The sequence below is a fragment of the Chiloscyllium plagiosum genome, unplaced genomic scaffold, assembly GCF_037043375.1.
Source record: "Chiloscyllium plagiosum isolate Xiang-an unplaced genomic scaffold, Cpla_swu_hap1 HiC_scaffold_31, whole genome shotgun sequence".
NCBI classification, from domain to species: domain Eukaryota; kingdom Metazoa; phylum Chordata; class Chondrichthyes; order Orectolobiformes; family Hemiscylliidae; genus Chiloscyllium; species Chiloscyllium plagiosum.
The window spans coordinates 26536273-26556165 of NW_028270169.1; the positions used below are offsets into that span (position 1 = coordinate 26536273).

The 19893-nt window shown below is 42.8% G+C and overlaps 1 long non-coding RNA gene across 1 annotated transcript; it reads right to left on the reverse strand.

The window, feature by feature from the left end:
* Positions 1 to 4394: 4394 nt before the first annotated feature.
* On the reverse strand, positions 4395 to 10307 carry LOC148141874 (uncharacterized). Its single transcript, XR_015752241.1, has 2 exons — positions 9032 to 10307; positions 4395 to 4610 (listed from the first exon to the last, which is right to left on the reverse strand). It is a non-coding gene; the product is annotated as an uncharacterized LOC148141874 (long non-coding RNA).
* Positions 10308 to 19893: the final 9586 nt, after the last annotated feature.

Here is a 19893-nt window from a genome sequence, read left to right on the forward strand (position 1 = left end):
CATCTCCAAATGCACTAGTTCATTTAACCTGTTCAATTGAAACCATCTCCTAATATCAACTCTGTTTCAAAAACTGTTAAATATCCACTTTCACCTCCTGGTCCCACTCGGTGCTAATATTATGGACAGCTCCCTCTCCTTAGGTGCTGGTTCTCTGCCATTTTAAAACCACAGTCAGTAATCTCTTCTTCAAATACATCACACCCCAGATTTCTCTGTCCTTGGAAACTCCTTTCCATCTTCAACTTCCCTCTCCTTTCCAAAGTATTGAACATGTTGTAGTCTTTCAAACTCATTTCTATCTTTCTTGAGGCTCATTGACTGAATCCCTCTGATCAGGTCTCTGCCAATACTACAGCATTAAAATGACTCGAATCAGAATCACAAATAGCTTTCACTATCGCTCGGGCGATGTTGTACTATTCTTCCATCTTCCCCAGAATCTCTTCTCCATTATTCATTCAGTCGTTCTGCCTTTGCATGGTTCCATTCTCAACTATCTATCCTTATTTTACTTATCAGTTTCAATGATACGTTGAGAATTTTAGCTTGATTGTAGAAACTAGTATAAGTTGCAAGTCAAGGTAATATCCTCTTCTGGTGGTCAGTCCCTCAATGCAAGGAAGATGGCTCAGTGGTTAGCACTGCTGCCTCACAGCGTCAGGGACCCAGGTTCAATCCCAGCCTTGGGCAACTGTCTGTGTGGAGTTTGCACATTCTCCCTGTGTCTGTGTGGATTGCCTCTGGGTGCTCTGGTTTCCTCCCACAGTCCAAAGATGTGCAGGTCAGGTGAATTGACCATGCTAGATTGCTCATAGTGTTAGGTGCATCAGTCAGAGGGAATGGGTCTGGATGGGTTACTCTTTGGAGGGTTGGTGGGGATTTGTTGGGGCCAAAGGGCCTGTTTCCACACTGTAGGGAATCTAATAAAAACAGATGTCCCATCCTGTGCAAGGAATTTTTTTAACATGGGGAAGTGTTGCACTGCAGTACCGTGCTGACACTGAGGCTTCTCTGTTTTTATCTCCTTCCACTAGCATTTAGGAAGAATTTCCGGGTTGATTATCATCCTGTTGAGGTACATCATGAACACAACCTCCATGGTGCTGGAGTGGAAATGAACCTAGATTGAAATATGAACTTGGAGTGGAATTTGAGCTACTGGCTCTGAGACAGAGATGCTATTAATTGTACCACCAGAACCTCAGATCATTATGCATTGCAAAGAATTAAGGATAAATAATTCAAGAATGAATATCGGATTTACAGGAACCTTCTCTAGATGTTTGACTCTGCTGTTTCTCAGTGGCTTTCATGTTTGTGTCTTCATGCAAAGCTAATTCAGGCATATTTTGTTTTGTAATACAGTAAATATCAGCTCCATTCAGTGGTATCAGTGCTGATCAATAGTGTTTATCCTCCTATTGTTAATTTTTCCATTCTCCTCACCAGAAAGCATTGACATCTTATTGAGATACAGTTCTATTGACTTTCAAATTTGCATCACTCATAACATAGCCCTGACAGTCAGTACTGGCAGGTTTGCATTGCCAAGTCTAATTTTGTTCTCAGCTGACACTGTTCTGTGCACACATCTAGCAATGATCATGGGTAGAGGTAGGTAGTGGTGCTGATGACAGTGTCTTTACCAAGCTGCCAAGATCAGTTAAATCAGCAAAGATCAAGGATTGATTTTGGTACTTTACTGGCCTGTGTATCTTAGTTACTCAAAACCCATGGAAAATGGACACAGGAATGGAGGTGTCCCATTCAACTGATGGATGATTCTTCATTGTCTTCATGACAGATCTATATCCTACCTCCATCCACTCATCTTGGCCCCATATTCTTTCATAGCTTTTCAGTAATTCTTCAAAATTATTAATTAAGCTAGTCTTTACAGTTTTTTTTGTCAAAATTTCAGCCTCGATGTGAAGAAATGTTACCTAATTTCTGTCTTGAATGGCTTATTAGTTCATAAATGAACCCATCAAATGTTTATTTAATTTATTCATTTATGGGGCATGGCCATCGCTGGCAACAATTATTCTCCATCCCTAGCTTCCCTTGAGAATGTGGTGATGAGTTACCTTTTCAGACGCTGCAGTCTATTTGATGTAGTGCTGTTAGAGATGGCGTTCTAAAAATGTTGACTCAGTGTCACTGAAGGAAAGGTGATATATTTCCAAATCAGGATGGTGAGTGGCTTGGAGGGGAACTGCAGGTGGCGATGCTCCGATCTATCTGATTTCCTTGTCCTTTGGATGGTTGTGGACATGGGCTTGGAATGTACAATCTAAGGACCTTTGATGAGTTGCTGCAATATGTCTTGTTGATGGTACACACTGAAATCTATATGTGTAGTCCATTTGTGTCGGTGATAGAAGGAGTACATATCTGTGGATGGAGTGCAAATCAAGCAGGCCGCTTTATCTTGGATGGTGTCAAGTGTCTTCAGTATTGTTGGAGCTGCACTCATCCAAGCATTCAATCGCACTCCTGACTTGTGCCTAGTAGATAGTGGGCAGGCTTGGGGAATTGCAAGGGAATCACTCACTGCAGGACTCTAAAGTTAAAAATTACACAACATCAGGTTATAGTCCAACAGGTTTAATTGGAAGCACATTAGCTTTCGGAGTGACGCTCCTTCATCAGGTGATAGTGGAGGGCTCAATCCTAACACAGAATTTATAGCAAAAATTTACAGTGTGATGTAACTGAATTTATACATTGAAAAATTGATTGTCTGTTAAGCCTTTCATCTGTTAGAATACAGTGATAGTTTCACTTCTTTCATGTGTAAATCACAAAATCTTTTTTAGAAAAGGTTTCATTCTCGGGTTAGCTGCTAACATTGGTGATAGCTAGACAATATGTTGAAGGTGTTGGTCCCCTGTGTTCTCTGTCTATGCCATGATGTTTAGATTGATTCTAATCAAAAAAGTGAGATAACGGAGTTTTACGTAAATTTATGCAGTTTTTGAGCTCAGAGTTCTACATGAATGCATGCAGTTTTGCTATATTTTTGCTAAATGTTTTGCTATAAATTCTGTGTTAGGATTGAGCCCTCCACTATTACCTGATGAAGGAGTGTCGCTCCAAAAGCTAGTGTGCTTCCAATTAAACCTGTTGGACTATAACCTGGTGTTGTGTGATTTTTAACTTTGTACACCCCAGTCCATCACCGGCATCTCCAAATCAGGATTCCAAGGCTCTGACCTACTGTTGTAGTCACTGTATTTATGTGGCTAGTCCAGATTACTGTCTGCTCAATGACAATTCCCAGGATATTAACATTGAGGGCTACAGAGATAGCATTTGGATATGATCTGGGTAGTATAAGGAGTTATGAATGGGATTGAACATTGTGTAATCAGCAGTAAACATTAGAATTTATGATGTAGGAAAGATCATTGATGAAGCAACGGAAGATTTTTAGGCCAAGGACTCTACCCTGAGGAACAATATGGAGATGATCTGGAGCTTAGTTGATTGACGTCAACAACTACAAACATCTTCCTTTGTGTTAGGTATGACTAACTCCCCCCCAATTTCCATTGACTCCAGTTTTAGTAATGTGTCTTGATGCCACACTTGGTCAAATGTGGACTTTATGTTAAGGACGATCACTCTCACCTTCCCTCTGGAGTTAATATTTTAAAAAAATAATTGCAAAGTATGATAGAGAAAGAAGAAAAGCATAGAGCTGTAACCATAAAAGAAAACTTGGAGGAAAACATGAATTTTCTCAAGGTTTCCTTAGATCTCCTGCAGTAAATGGAGGCATCAAGGCCAGGATAAAATGGAAGTGACAATTAACTGGAATATTCCACTAAACTGGTGCCAGTAGATTTGGGACTGCATGTAGAACCATACGAGAGTTGGTAAACTCAAGCACTGATAAACACTGAGGATGCACTGATGATGTGTTATGTTAGCTTTGTAAGCTGCTTGGGCACATTTCAACTTGGCATGTTGAGATAAAACTGGCAACGTGGAGTGAATGCCTGTGAAAGAAACCAGTCAATTCAATGAAAATGAAGGTCAGGTAGTTTTTCCAATGGGAAATCCACAACACTAGGAATAAACTCAATCAGGAAATTGAAAAACTACTTCAGTGTGTATTTACCTGTGGATATATTAACCTGATTCAACCATTCCACACAATGATATCACTGGACGTACTGCACCAGAGTGTGATATTAAGTCATTGATCACACCTTTCCTCTTCTTCATGGCAGTGTCAATGGTCCACAGAACGTTAATTTCCACACTTAGCACATAAGGTTCCAGATATCTTTGGGATTTTATCATTGCTTTGAGAAATATGTTCTACAAATCTGTTTATTTTGAACAAAGAGTCAGATTTTCTTAATGACAGCCATCCACAGAAATATTGGAAGAAATTTTATAAATCATATTTTATACATAATTTTCTATTAGAAATTCATCTGAGTTTAAAATTTGACATAGTCATGGCATACTTTCTCTAATTTATTCATTTCTTCAGTTTTGTTGTGGAAGTGAATGAGATAGGCTTCATCAGTTGAGGTAACTGGGCTGTTTCTCTCTTCCAATGGCTGTTCTGGAATGGTCTCATAAGCTGGAATCTGCAAATTAAAAGACCCAGTTTTAGAAGTGCAAGTTGCAAATAGATTATAAATTACTAATTTATTTTGATCAACATCAAGATTTTTTTATCTCTAAATGTTACAAAAAAATTAAAAAGTCAACTTTAAAAAGTGCTCTGTAATTTGCTGCTAAAACAATAATGAAAGTATGTTTCTGCATTAATTTTAATCTGATATACATGGTGTGACAATGAATACTTAGGTCACTAATTTCTGATAAAATTGCTTTGCATGTTACAACACATTCAATAAACTCAGAAAAATGGATAATATTTTAGAAAGTAATTGATATCCTTTGTTCTTTCCATTCAAGTGTAAATAATTAATGTATTTACGCATTTGTAAAAAGTGTTCAGTCCTCCATATTAAGAATCTGATTTTAAATAACTGCTTTTTTAAAAGCAAAGACAACGTTAAATCAGTTAGTAGTTTAATTGTTGTACTTTAGTAATTTTCTTCATAAATTAAATATACTTTAATATGAAGATAGCATTTTAAAAGCACATGATAATACCTCAGACATGACCAGCAAAATTAGCGGAATCTAGCAACATCAGCTGAAGGCTTGATCAGTTTTGTAGGTAGAACCAGATCCCAGAAAATGTGAATGTTACTCTTCAAAATTCCCTGATCTTTTGCATTAACATTACCTACTGTGTTCATGAGAGTAAATGCTAGCCTCAAACTTCAGGATTGCACATGTTTAGCCAATGTTCCTTCCTCCTCTCCAGAAGATACCGGAGCCTTTTAGAGGAATGTTTTCAGTGAAACCAGTGGTCCATTTTACATAGATTTCCAGTCCTCATATATGAAACAAGTAGTGAGTGTTAGGAACTACACAGAGAATCACCAGCACACTCCATTATTTCACTCATTCACCATTTCCAGCAGGAACTGCTAAGTAATAAATGGAACCAGAATTCTAGCTGATTTACTCTCCCTTTGTTCCTTTGCTGCCTTGATTCTGGCCTCTATAATTCAATCTTTAAGCCTGTTGATTTCCATTTGTCAATACTGTTCATTTGTCCTCAGCAATGCTACTGTTGAGACGATCCAGTTGTCTATTCTAGCATCCATCAGAGATACCAGAGAAAATGAAATGTGTACAGATAATATCACATTGAGTGACTTACTTTATATATCAATACTTTTTTGAAGGGGATTACATCAGCTGCGACAACGGCCTCATTTAACTTCCTTTGTATTTTGCTTAGGAAATGTCAGAGACTGAAACACAGTTCGATGGTATTACCTGTCTTGATGTTTAGTATATTAGGTGTTCAAGTCTGATAATTCATTCCATGAATTAGAAATTATTTGGAAAAACAAAACAATTTGGTGCCACTATTTGTCTTATTTTAAAAGATCTATTTATGAATGATGGGGAATAAGGAATTGAAGGCAGTGATGATAAAAGCTGTATCTCCTTCCGTTACACTAATAGATGTCTTCTTTAATTTTCACAAAACACAAATGAAGACTTAAACTCATAGGTATAGGCTGAGGCCTCAGCACCTTGGCTCTATAATTTGTTTGAACTATGAAGAAGATTGTTCTGCAAGATTATCACTAATACAAAGTGACAACATTGCATTATATATCAACTGGAGCCAATATGATCATTACTTGAGATTTCCACAGAATCACATAATGGTTACAGCACAGAATGTGGCCATTGGGCCCACTGTGTCTGTGCTGTCCCTCTGAAGAAGCAATTCACTTAGACATTCTCCCACCTTTTCCATGTAGCCCTGCACATTCCTTAATTGCTTCGAGTCTCACCTCTACATTTCAGTCTTTAAACCTGCTGATTTTCTATTTCCATCTTGAATGAATTTGCTTCCAGGCAGTGTATTCTAGATCTTAACCTGGAGAGACAGCGGTCTAGTGGTAATGTCACTAGTAATCTAGTCACTTTGTTTGAATCTCACCCATAGCAGATGGTGAAATTTGAATTCAATTTCAAGAATTTGGAATTGAAAGAATAGTAATCTAATGGTGACCATTTAATGATTATTTACTGGTTCATTTCTGTCCTTTAGTGAAGGAAACCTGCTATTCGTACCTCGACTCCAGACCTTCCTTCAATGTGATTACCTCTGCTGGGAAATTAGTGTTGGGCAATAAATGCTGACCTAGCCAACAATGCCCACATCCCATGAACGAGTTTTAAAAAAAAACTGCATAAAATATTTTTTCTCATGCCACCTCTTTTGCCAACTATTTTGCCAATGTGATTATTTTTGAAAAATGTGCTGGAAAAACACAGCAGGCCAGGCAGCATCCGAGGTTTCGGGCATAAGCCCTTCTTCAGGAATGAGGCTGGTGTGCCAAGCGGGCTGAGATAAAGGATAAGGGGAAGGGAATTTGGGGGAGTGGTGCTGGGAATACGATAGGTGGAAGGAGGTGAGGGTGAGGGTAATAGGCCGGAGAGGGGGTGGGGGCGGAGAGGTCGGGAAGAAGAATGCAGGTCAAGAGGGCAGTGCTGAATCCAGGGGTTGGGACTGAGATAAGGTGGGAGAAGGGGAAATGAGGAGCTGGAGAAATCTACATTCATCCTGTGTGGTTGGAGGGTTCCTCAGCGGAAGATGAGGTGCTCTGCCTCCAGGCGTCGTGTGGTCAGGGTCTGGTGATGGAGGAGGCCAAGGACCTGCATGTCCTTGGTGGAGTGGGAGGGGAGTTAAAGTGTTCAGCCATGGGGTGGTTGGGTTGGCTGGTGCGGATGTTCCAGAGGTGTTCCCTGAAACGCTCCACAAGTAGGTGGCCTGTCTCCCCATGCAATGGATATGGAAGGATCCATTGGGGCCTTGGAGGGAGGTGAGGGGGGAGGTGTGTGCACACGTTTTGCACTTCTTGCGGTTGCAGGGGAAGGTGCCGGGAGTGGAGGTTGGGTTGGTGGGGGGTGTGGACCTGACGAGGGAGTCGCAGAGGGAGTGGTCTCTCCGGAAAGCTGATAGGGGTGGGGAGGGAAATATATCCCTGGTGGTGGGGTTTGTTTGGAGGTGGCGGAAATTACGGAGGATGATATGATGTATCCGGAGGTTGGTGGGGTGGAAGGTGAGGACCAGTGGGGTTCTGTCCTGGTGGAGATTGGAGGAGCGGGGTTCAAGGGCAGAGGTGAGGGAAGTGGAGGACGTGGTCGACGATGCTCTCCACCTCCCTCCAAGGCCCCAATGGATCCTTCCATATCCATCGCAAATTCACCTGCACCTCCACACACAATGTGGTCTCCTCTACATTGGGGAGACAGGCCGCCTACTTGCGGAATGTTTCAGGGAACACCTCTGGGACACCTGCACCAACCAAGCCAACCGCCCCATGGCTGAACACTTTAACTCCCCCTCCCACTCTGCCAAGGACATGCAGATCCTTGGCCTCCTCCATCGCCAGACCCTGACCACACGATGCCTGGAGGAAGAGCGCCTCATCTTCTGCCGAGGAACCCTCCAACCACACGGGATGAATGTAGATTTGTCCAGCTTCCTCATTTTCCCTCCCCCCACCTTATCTTAGTCCCAACCCCCGGATTCAGCACCGCCCTCTTGACCTGCATTCTTCTTTCCGACCTCTCCACCCCCACCCCCTCTCCGGCCTATCACCCTCACCCTCACCTCCTTCCACCTATCTATTCCCAGCGCCCCTCCCCCAAATTCCCTCCCCCCGACCCTTTATCTCAGCCCGCTTGGCACACCAGCCTTATTCCTGAAGAAGGGCTTATGCCCGAAACATCGATTCTCCTGCTCCTCGGATGCTGCCTGGCCTGCTGTGTTTTTCCAGCACCACATTTTTCAGCTCTGGTCTCCAGCATCTGCAGTCCTCACTTTCTCCCAATGTGATTATTTTGCCAATCCTCTTAAATCACATTTAACCTATTCTGTGCAGACCTCTCCTGATGTTGAAAATCTTAAGGCATCCAAAGCATTATACTCTCTTATTTTAAACAGAATAGTATCAAGGGCTTTCCTTCGGAGAGAGGATTTCATTCATGTAATAGGGAGATTTGCGAGGGGTATTGCAGTGACACCGCGGTAGTCACTTGCAGGAAGAAGGCTGCGTAGTTTCAGCCGTGTTTCCACGGACACAATTGAAATCATCCGTTTCAGATTCAAAAGGGCTTCAGTTTTGATAAGGAAATGTAATGGTTGTCAGAATTCTAGCACCTGAATGCGTGTATCTCCAATATTTGACATTGTATTTCCATTTTCGAAGGTCTTTTGCGTGGACTTTGGAGATTTCTGCTCTCGTCTGTTAAAGGACACCGTAAATCTTTCTTATTTTGGATATAATTCACAGATTTTGGTTCTGATTTCAGGGTATCCTGCTGTTCCAATATGTAACACACCCACATCACACCTCTTTGCAAACGCACTGAATTTAAACCCGGGCTCGCTGACACTCACTGCTGATGATCGCCTCTTCAATCGGGGAGCATCCCGGATCTTTATAAGCTTCTTATCTCGATTCGAAGAGGACCGGTCAGCGCGGTATAAAACTCGCCCTACCGTCAGGCCGGGAGCACGTCCCAATAACTCAGTGGACGTGAAGGAGTTGGCCGTCTTCAGTAAGTGCTGCATGAGGCTTCTTTGCTGCAACTTGCCCCGTCTGGAAAAGTGAGCACTTTGTCCACCTGATGTAACAATTGCAGGCTCTGTGACCCTGTGTTCGAACATTTCCGGTTACACTACCGTCGCCCCCAACGACTGCACGATGTCAAATCGCTTGATAACTATACCAACACTCAATACTGAATAATAGTCTATCAATTCCAGTGCACATGACTCAAGCTAGGCCAAATATACCTACCTTTTTAATCCCACTGGCTTTCTGTACAGAGATCCTTTAAATTGCAACCAATTTTGTCAGTTTGTTATCAATAGGCAGGAACAAATGCATTATTTTAATTATTGTGTTAATAATTAATATGAGATCATCGCTGTGTTCAATATACAAATAGGAAACAATAAGATTAAGTTACGAAAGAGCTATAATAATTTAACCACGAATCAAAAATAAAGCAAACTTAATAAAAGCGTTAGAGAGTATTGCAGGGCTCTCAAAAATTGATGCCTATTCCTTAACCTTAATTTTGCACCCTAATACGTGCCGTATTTCCCTCACTGCCAAGAGGTAGAAACAAGATAATATTTTTTCATTCGCATCACTGTCACTATGTTACTTCAGGTTGGAGAGGAGTCAGAGGGTGCTGGCAAGGTCAGTGGTGAACCAGATGGAGAGGTCAGTTTTATAGTTACCAGGATGAAGAGCAAGTTTTAATCTATTTATATTTGCCATTATAAAATGCATATTCGTCCAACTGTGTTGATCCAACATGAGAAATAATAGTATGCCAAGGGCTAGAGAGAGTTTCTTAAAACTTTACAAAAGCCGAGTTCCCTCAACCATCTTCCCTCAATTGTCTTCACTGTTAAAAAAAATCACACAACATTGGGTAATCGTCCAATAGGTTTATTTGGAAACACTAGCTTTTGGAGCACTGCTCCTTCATCAGGTGGTTGTTGAGAATAAGATTGTAAGACACAGAATTTATAACAAAGTTTACAGTGTGATGTAACTGAAATTATATATTAAAAAAGACCTGGATTGTTTGCTAAATCTCTCATCTTCTGGAATGACCATGTTGGTTTCAGTTCTTTCATATGTAAATTGCAAAACATTTTTTAGAAGTTACATTCTCAAGCGAATTTTAACAATTGGTGTCATGTTGGCCCAGATAATGTATTGAAGGTGTTAGCTTCCCTGTGGTGAGGCTGTCTGTGCCACAATGGTCAGACTGGTTCTAATCTAAAAAATGGATTCACAGAATCTTACATGGATTCATGCAGTTCTTGAGCAAAGTAAAATGTAATTCTGCAAATACAATTTCACCCCACAAACTTGTATGTGTATGTGTGCAAATGTGTGTGTGTGTGTTGGGGGGGATGGGGGGAGGGGGAGTTATGAGTGTCTGTGAGAGAGTGGACGGCACGGTGGCACAGTGGTTAGCACTGCTGCCTCACAGCGCCAGAGACCTGGGTTCAATTCCCGCTTCAGGCGACTGACTGTGTGGAGTTTGCACGTTCTCCCTGTGTCTGCATGGGTTTCCTCCGGGTGCTCCAGTTTCCTCCCACAGTCCAAAGATGTGCAGGCCAGGTGAATTGGCCATGCTAAATTGCCCGTAGTGTTAGGTAAGGGTTAAATGTAGGGGTATGGGTGGGTTGCGCTTTGGCGGGGCGGTGTGGACTTGTTGGGCCGAAGGGCCTGTTTCCACACTGTAAGTAATCTAAAAAAAAGTGTGTTTATGTGCATGAGTGTAAAGGGCTGTATGTTTGTGAGAGGGTGTGTGTGGGACTGCATGTGTAAGCGTATGAGAGAGGGTCTGCATATGTGTGTGTATGTGTGTGTGTGTCTCTCTCTCTCTGTGTCTGTCTGTCTGTATGTATAGTGCAATGGGGTCACCTGTAGTGTGTCCTGAACCCAAGGTCCTGATTCAGGCCATCCCCATGGATACCGACCTTGGCTACCATCCTCTGCTCGCCCACTTTTCGTTGTTGCCTGTCCCGAAATCCTCCTTTCCAGATCATTGTCTTCACTGTAGTTGTTATTGCAGTCTGCAATATGGGGCGTACTTTACAGTGGGGCTGAGAAGCATTTCAGAGCAAGTTAAAGTCATTCAATTTTACATAAGACTCAGATCAGGTAATGATAGCTGATTTCCTTCCCTAAACAACATTAATGAAGCAGGTGGAGTTTTAGAACAATTGATGAAAATTGACATAGTCACTGTTCCTAACTTTAGATTTTTATATTAAATAATTTAAACTCCATTCACTGCCATGGCAAGATTTGAAACAATAGAGTACTAACCTGGGTCTCTAGATCAGTGGTCTAATAATATTACCCTCTGCTACCATCTCCCCTAACATGTGAGTTAATGTGTTGAGGTTAATATGTTACATATACTATACTACAGGCTGAATCTTGCAAGGCATATCAATCACTCTTTGATTTGGACGCTGTCCATTTTCCCTTCCCTTTCCCAGTGATTCTGAATTTCTGGCTTGGACTTCTGAATGGGGCCTCTCAGGAAATACAGAACGCTCTTGTTCTGGGAGAATTCCAAAATAGCACAGAATCAGCACTTAAAAACAGCCACAGTTCCATTTTAATGGCAGCTATATATTCTAGCCAGGTTCCAAAGGTACTTTGACAAGATACAGCAAGAATGTAATTGTGACAGGCAAGTGGGTGATGGGGTAGTGTGACAAATCGGTATCTGAGGAGGCGGGCCAGTGAAGATAGAAGATGGCAGGTGAGTGGTCAGTGAAGCAGAAGGAGTTAGGTCAGGGGTCTTGGATTGGGGGGTCAGGTTGGTGGGTGTCAGCAGGGAGATTGGGTTAGAGAGATGTCAGAGGGTATTGGAAAGGTCAGTGGTAAGTCAGATGGGGGAGATCAGTTTTGTAGTTACCTAGAAGTAAGAGCAAGTTTTAATCTATTTAACTTCTCTGGTTAACTATCCAGGTAAGTGAAACATCGGAAACCTCTGACCCTAACGTAAAGTTGGAAACTTTTTCAAAGGGTTCTAAATGCTTGGTAATTGCCATTAGAAAAGCTTAAACTTCAATTCCTGCACAGTCAGTGTTCTGGCACTTTCTGAATGGTCCTGTAGTGCATCTCTCAGAGTATGTTGCTGCAATGACTAACTTCCAATAGGAGGACATAAGCCAGTATATATTCCCTCTACCAACATTTACTAACACTTGTTATTCTGGAACTGCTCACATGCTGACTCAGCTTCCTGATTGTCTGAGACAAGTTTCTTTCCCATTATCCCTATGATATCTTTTACTGTCAATGTCAGTCCTCCACTTTTTCCATTCTACTTGTCTTTTCAAATTATTGTGAACCTGGGAATATTTATTTCCCAAACTTGGTCACCTTGTAATCATCACTGGAATTTTGTGGGTGTCTTGGCACTGGGCTAGAAGATGGGAGAGCTGGCAAATGATTGCAATTGATATTGTGAGGGCTGTTTAATGTCATCAATCTCTGACATGGCCTGACAGTGGGTAAGCTGGCAGAGTGGTGTGGGCAGTTGAGCCACTCGTGATTATTTAAAGGCCACTTTTTGAGTTCACAGATATTTTACCCGAGATGCAGTGGGCATTAAATCAGCATCCACCCAGTGGGTGCCAGACAGGTGAGGGCTCTCCTTTACATTGCCCATGATGGACATCCTGATATTAATAGCCATCCCATCAGCACCAGCAATACTCCCTGAGCACCGCAATCTAGGTACCCATCCTCTCCCACCTGCTGACTTACCCCACCCTATCTGAACTCCCAGTGAAGGCAATTGGTCATTAAGATAACCCTCCCTGCAGCTGGTACCTCAGCAGTAGCCATCAGTAGTGAGTGAGGCTAGCATTTGGAGGATGGGAGTTGCCTCTTTCAATAATGGCAGTCTCAGCAGTGGCTTCTTAACATGCTGCTGGAAATCTAATGGCTTAAGTCCCATTGCCAGCAATATGCCATCTTGGGTCCTGCTACCAGCCAAAGTGGTGTCACTCTTACTTTTGAGTCAAGCAATGGATATTCTGCTTTCACAAAAAAAATCCCACAGGGCTCCCTGATGGTAATTACATATATCTCCATTGTGCTTTTAATTTGTCTATCTCTTTACAAACACTTTGTGAAATCTGATAAAGAGCTTTTTAATGTTATTTTTTGCACTGATCCAACTTCCTGATTCGATTATGATCTTTAAACCTTCCCTTCCAATTCCACACTGCCTGTCTTGACCCAAATCACCTCCCCACTGCCTCACCTTCTCCCTTTAGATTTCCAAAAAACTGACCACCCAACCCCAACCTGGTATTCTATTCTTGCTTTTTTTCATGTTCTGACCCACTGCTACAATGTTTGACCCGAAGTGTCTTATGTTCTAAGGAAAGTTTACTCGACTCGAAACATTAACTATGTTTTTTTTTCTCTTGTCTATTTTTGATTCAGATTTCCAGCAGCAACAGTTATTTCTTTGATTGCCCAGTGCTGGTGAATATCCACCTGCCCCTGCGAATGGGTTTTTTGTTTGGTCTGATTGGCTTCTCTAATGGACCTAGAAATGTACTGAGTCAAGAACCAATGCAGACTGTCAATACTCTAATGTCCTATTGCCAGAAATGATGTGGAAGTGCTGCTGTTGGACTGCAGTGGACAAAGTCAGAAGTCAGACAACACCAGGTTATAGTCCAACAGGTTTATTCTGAAAGTTTGTGATTTCAAATAAATCTGCTGGAGAATTTTGAGAAGATTTGTAGCTCAGGTTGAAGTTCTGGATGTAGGTTTGCTTGCTGAGCTGGAAGGTTCATTTTCAGATGTTTCATCACCATAATAGGTAACATCTTCAGTGAGGCTTTGGATGAAGCATTGGTGGTGTAGCCCGCTTTCTATTTATATGTTTGGGTTTCTGTGGGTTAGTGATGTCATTTCCTGTGGTGATGTCATTTCCTATGGTAATGCCATTTCCTGTTTTCTCAGGGGGTGGTAAATGAGATCCAAGTCAATGTGTTTGTTGATAGGTTCCGGTTGGAATGCCATGCCTCTAGGAATTACCACCTCCTGAGAAAAAGAACAGGAAATGGCATCACCATAGGAAATAATGTAAACAAAGGAAATGACATCACCAACCCAAGGAAACCCAAACATATAAATAGAAAGTGGGCTACACCACCAGTGCTTCATCTGGAGGCTCACTGAAGATGTTAACTCGTATGGTGACAAAACATCTGAAAATGAACTTTCCAGCTCAGCACGCACAAATCTACATCCAGAACCTGTTGGACTATAACCTGGTATCATGTGACTTCTGACTTTGGCTATTGTCAGAAAGTCAGGGCAATCCCTGAGCAGTTGGGATTTCTCAGAGACTGAGAGTGGTCCCTGAGAAGCGGGGTCCTTCACATGGAATGCAAACTCTGGTGTGTCACCGCGTCCCAGGCGCCTTCAGAGCAGCCTACTTTCTGAACCATGTCTTCAGCAATTCTCCTCTCTGCAGTAAATCACGTTACTTTCTGAAGCCCACTCTTTCCCTGCAATAACCTTTAGTAACCCTTCGCTTTGCTGCCACTCCCATTGTACGAGCAGTGAATAGAGTCTGGAGTTCAGTGACCGCGAGTTACCCTGCACTCTCTAAAGAAATTCCACGATAATCCCACTCGACCCGTTTCTGCATATTTTGTAAACAGACGGACATTGTAGTCAATCGCTCCTTTCCCTTTGCCACCGTTTAGCCTACAATACAATTCAAATGAAACTTTTGAAAAAAGGAAAAACTTTTAACAGATGCATTTATCGTCTGCAAAACGAGAGCCTTTTACCTGAAATATATCCAACACGTGGAATTGTCAGAAGGAGAAATCAATGTGTGGGCACTCTGCCGTGTGCAGAATCTACAATTGGGGTCGTTCATATTGAGAACAAAAGTTCGGGGAACTGCTGGTCTTTCAGAAAAGAAACAAAAGCGAGTTTCGGGTTAGCAGGCGATATAAAAGAACCACTTTAATTAAGGAGCAATATCTGGATCTGAATTGGGATGGATACATTACTACTCTTGTCACCCTTTAGCTTTCAAGTGAAGATGAAAAGCTAACCAATTCGGAGCAGTTACATTGTGCGGCTTTCAAACCCTCGGTCTATTCCAGGCGGCGGCTGTAATTAGCATACTCTCTATCAGGGGGATCCCGCAGTTTGATCCCGAATTAGGTCAGGTTCTTCCCTTCTACAGTGGATATTGTTGTAAGCTCCCTGACGGAGGGTACAAGATCTCCTGTTCCCTCGTACGATTTGACATCAGTTGTGCTGCTCCTTTCATCACTGTGGGACATTCAAGTTTACCGACCCTTCCTATAGGCTGTGAAGCAGAATAAAGGGAAGCGGGGAACAGTCAGTCGAATGGCTCAGCACATTTCTCAGACCCCATTACTGAAGGAGAACTTTGCACTTTTCAGAGGGCGTTTGGCATCCACTCCATTTGTTAAATGAATGGAAATACTGACGGGGGGGGGGAGGAGGTACCTTTGGAATTGTGCATTGAACGGATTAAATGTCCGAAAATTAGAAAGCTAAAACTTTTGTGTAGTATTTTGAAATCTTACAAATGACTTAACAGGCAAACGAATTTGCTTTGTGCACAGACTCTCGTTTCAGATATTTTCTAACCAGCCCATTCCGAGATATCTAATACATTTGTTCAGGGATGTAATTACACACCTCTGGAGCAAGTAGGAGTGAACTCAAACCCTATGGCTCAGATGCGACACAAGAGCCCTTACATTCTCTTTTCACAAGACGGTGCCTAATTATGATCGATAATGACAGTCGAAGTGAAGCGACCGAATGACCAAGTGTTTCAACGCTCATGAGGCATCTTTCTGCTCATCGAGTAACGGAGCGGTTCTGAAAATAGCTTTGTGCCACATAATTGAGTGGTCCCCGTTGGAGCTGCTAATTTCGGATGAAAATCTCACTTTGCAGCGACGATTCACTGTGGAACCCTGCGTTATAGTTCTCGATTCTCGAAAGATTTGTATTTACAACCGAGCTTTCCTTCCCTGATCACACACTTTGCAATGCTCATTTAGCGAGTCTTCACCCTTGGAAAATGAACCGGCCACACACAAAAAAAATGATTGTGTCAGTGACTGTTTCAGCGATGTCAATGGACTGTAGCTCATCTTTCAAATGCCACAATAGATCTCTCAAGCGGAGATTTAATATCTCCGAAGAGCAGGAAAAGACCTGAGATTTTTTTCTCTCTCGATGCAAGTTTTGCATCAGCTCATTGGGACATTGCTCAGTGGGACCGGTATATGACAACCTGCCTGGAGTCAGTTTATAATAACCGGTTTCAGACCGATTGAAATAGGATAAATGGACCAAGAGGTCTTATACTCACAGGAACATACGCATGAGGAGAAAACGTTACCTGGAGTCTATTCCGCCATTCAATAAGATCATCACTAATCTCATCACATCACATCCCCATCAACCTCATTATATTTCACCACGTTTCTGTCAATAATGTGTAAATTTTGTGTTAGCTATTTGGATACAGAACTGTCTTGAAGGAGAAGGGGAGTGGTGGATGGGTGCCTTTCAGACTGAGGCCTGTGACCAGCAGTGTGCCACAAGGATTGGTACTGGGTCCACTGCTTTTCCTCATTTATATAAATGATTTGGATGTGAACACTGGAGGTATAGTTAGTAAGTTTGCAGATGAAACAAAATTGGAGTTTTAGAGGACGAAGAAGGTTACCTCAGAATATAACAGGATCTTAAACCAAAAGAGAAAATGCTGGAAAATCTCAGCAGGTCTGGCAGCATCTGTAAGGAGAGAAAAGAGCTGATGTTTCGAGTCTAACTGACCCTTTGTCAAAGCTTTTTTACAACAGGATCTTGATAAGATGGGCCAATGGGCAGAGGCCTGACAGTTGGAATTTAATTTAGATAAATGCGAGGTGCTGCAGTTTGGAAAGGCAAATCAGAGCAGGTCTTATACACTTAATGTCTAGATTAGAGTGATGCTGGAAAAGCACAGCAGGTCAGACAGCATCAGAAGAGTAGGAAAATCGATGTTTCTGGCAAAAGCCCTTCATCAGTCTCTGCAATTGGTCAGCATGTTCTGCTGTTAACTGAAAGGTTGGTGGTTCAAAACCACCCAGACACTGAGTGCTGTCTGTTCTCACTCCAATTGCCAGCCCTGATGAAGGGCTTTTGCCTGAAACATCGATTTGTGAGATTCTTTATGCACGCCTGGACTCTCAGATGCACTGCACGCTGCCCTCGAAGCGGCTGCAGGGGGGACAAGACTGTCACACACCTCCTTCTGGAATTTGCCTATGCTGAGAGAGGAATTTGCCTAAGTCTGGAGAGGAATGCAATGGTGTTTGTCGAGGTTCGTCCCAAGCAGTGCCATGCTGCGGGACTCCGTGCTCTTTGGTCTGTTCCCTGGGGTGCACACCGAGACGAACATCAACTGTGCCTGGAGGATCATCAACCCGGTGAAGGACGCTCTCTGGGCGGTCCGAAACCTGTTGATCTTTCAGCTGAAGGACTTGACCGCGACTGATTGTTGCAGACTGGCACATTCCAAGGTCCAGGACTATGTGTTGAGGGACGCGCTGAAGCTTGGGGCAGCTGCCGCCAAGGCGCAGTGGGGAAAGACCACCGTGTAACGGCTGCCTGCCTAAGCACAGGGGTCCAACACAGGAAGGGGGCTCCGCTGACACCCCTGCTAAATATGTGGATTGTAATCGTACAGACCTGTATATATGAATGATTACTCTGTCTCTGGAGGCCAAGAAATGGAATGTTTATGTTTGTATGGCATGACCAATTGTACAGATTATCAAAATATTTTATGAATAAAGTATATTTTTGAAATTAAAAAAAAACAACTTTCCTACTTCTCGGGTACTGCCTGACCTACTGTGCTTTGATTTCCAGCATCTGCAGACCTCGCTTTTGCCTTATACACTTAATGGTAAAGTCCTGGGGAGGGTTGCTGAACAAAGAGACTTTGGAGTGCAGGTTCATGGTTCCTTGAAAGTGGAATCACAGGTAGATAGGGTGGACCAGTTGGTCGTAAGGTCTGTGTGCTGTACATCTCAATGACTCTATGGCTCCCTCATCTACTTAAAAAGTTCCCAAATTTGGACCAGACAGTAAGGGGCAGAATCTGAGGGAGATCACAATCTCCGCTGGGGGCAGGAAAAGTCAGGATTAATGCCTGTGGAATGTTGGAAGAATGCTGGCTGTGTTTGCTTTTCACACGGTCTTTTTGGCTATAATGCACGCCCGAGAACATGTTAATAGTCCACAAGCACGCCCAGTCTACCAACATCTCCACGCATTTTACCCACACAGGCAACAATGAGCGAACTCATAATGCACTCCGGAGATGGGGCTCTAAGATGGGGCTCACACGCTACTTGCTGAACTTATTGTTGATCTAAACTGCAGCATTATTGTAGGACCAGAAATGTACTTGACAAAGGAAATCGCTGGCTTTGTTCGGCATCGGAATCTTGCACGTATACAGCATCACGTGAAACATTCGTGCCCGTGATTTGGGACCAGCGGTGAGCACGGACTGGTAAACTAAAACAAAGAACTGCGGATGCAGGAGATCTGCAGTAAACGAAAAAAAACATACAAATTGCTGGAGAAAGTCGGCAGGTCTGGCAGCAACTATGGAGAGAGAAATGAAGTTAACGTTTCGAGTCCAGTGACCATTCTTCAGAACAGACGAAGGGTCACTGAACTCGGAACATTAACTCTTATTTCTCTCTCCCAGATGCTACCAGACCTCCTGAGTTTCTCCAGCACGTTCTGTTTCTGTATCAGGGAAGGAATGTTTTTTGTGACATGGAGAGAGAAGGTGGTTGTGAAGTGGGTGCCGTGGATTTGAAGAAAGTCTTGCATTTTAATTAACCCATTGGCAAAATGTAGGGGAATTTAAAAATATATACATTTGAATGGGAAGACGATACTTCGATGTGCCTTTTTTTAAATCGGAGAAGTGCTGTACTGAAGTACTTTTTAAAAAAAAAACTTATGGAATTTGGACAAAAGGACGGAAATGTGAAGTAACTGAGTGTGGTGGGGCTCACTATTTCATTTCGCTTCGAGGGAATTTCGATGTTACTGTGTTAACTGATGATAAGTAACTTTCTGTTCACCGAAGAGCAAACCCGTTCAATTGCCAAGTGCGAAACTCTTGTCCAAACTATTGTACTTTAATGTAAAAAAATTGCAGAGCTTTCTGGAGGCGGTATGTCCCGCAGAGTCTGCATTGTGTTAAATTTTTGGTTTCGTCTCAATCCAAAGTCCAGCCTTTTACCAGGTTCAGGTGACTGGATGGTCATGTCCAGCGGCTTCAACTTTGAAAAGGTGAGAACGTGTTCGAGCTGGGCACATCAGCAGCTCCTCTCGTAGCCAGGGGAAGAGAAGTAAGAGCAAGGAATGGTTGAGAGTGAGGGGAGGAGGAGGGTGTGTATGTGTGAGTGTTTGAGCAAACCCCGGAGGAGGTTGAAGCTGATGGGTCCTCAAACATCACCCGATCTCTGATCGCCAAGGAGATCAGTGCGTGCTCCCTCCTCCCATCTCAGACTTTATAAAGGGAGAGGGGTTCTGCGAGGTAACTGGCGGTCAGAAGGCGGGATGGGGGGCAGGAGCTGAGCTGAGCTGGTGCAGCTCCAGCTGC